The 601-nt window shown below is 39.6% G+C and overlaps 1 non-coding gene across 1 annotated transcript; it reads right to left on the reverse strand.

The window, feature by feature from the left end:
- Positions 1-293: 293 nt before the first annotated feature.
- Trnas-uga lies at positions 294-366 on the reverse strand. Its single transcript has one exon. It is a non-coding gene; the product is annotated as a tRNA-Ser (tRNA).
- Between the last annotated feature and the right edge of the window lie 235 nt (positions 367-601).

A 601-nucleotide genomic window follows, 5' to 3' on the forward strand; every position in this document is an offset into this window, starting at 1 on the left:
CGGATATTTCTGCCACTCCTGTGGCCTTCATCAGCGAGCCACAGGAGTGGCAGAAATATCCGAGTTTAAAATAAATCAGTGTTCTTAAAGTCTACTACTGAAGTTGTTTCATTATTTTCTATTATTCTGTCGGAACACACGTGGAACACAAATGAAATATATATATATATATAAATCATCAAAGAAAGGTAAATACAGTGTTTGAATAAAGGACTTAATAAATACATCGTGTAGCATAGATCTCAACGAATGTAGTCCAGTAAATAAATGAATAAAGAAATTGTGTAATAAAATGCCTCTGGCGGGATTCGAACCTGCGACCTCTCGCTGTCAAGGCGAGTGTCATAACCACTAGACCACGGAGGCTTCATGGTTGAACAGATTCAAATACCACCAGATGCACTGTATTACACAATAAGTACGGCTAGAAACAAATAGGTGCATATAACATAAATCAAGGTAGCCGTTAACACTGTTAAATCATATATAAATCATCAAAGAAAGGTAAATATGCCACTCGCCTTGACAGCGAGAGGTCGCAGGTTCGAGTCCCGCCATGACAGCGAGAGGTCGCAGTTTCGAATCCCGCCAGAGGCATTTT

Source organism: Anneissia japonica, unplaced genomic scaffold, assembly GCF_011630105.1.
Source record: "Anneissia japonica isolate Jap-2015-1 unplaced genomic scaffold, ASM1163010v1 scaffold271400_len601_cov78, whole genome shotgun sequence".
Lineage (NCBI taxonomy): Eukaryota > Metazoa > Echinodermata > Crinoidea > Comatulida > Comatulidae > Anneissia > Anneissia japonica.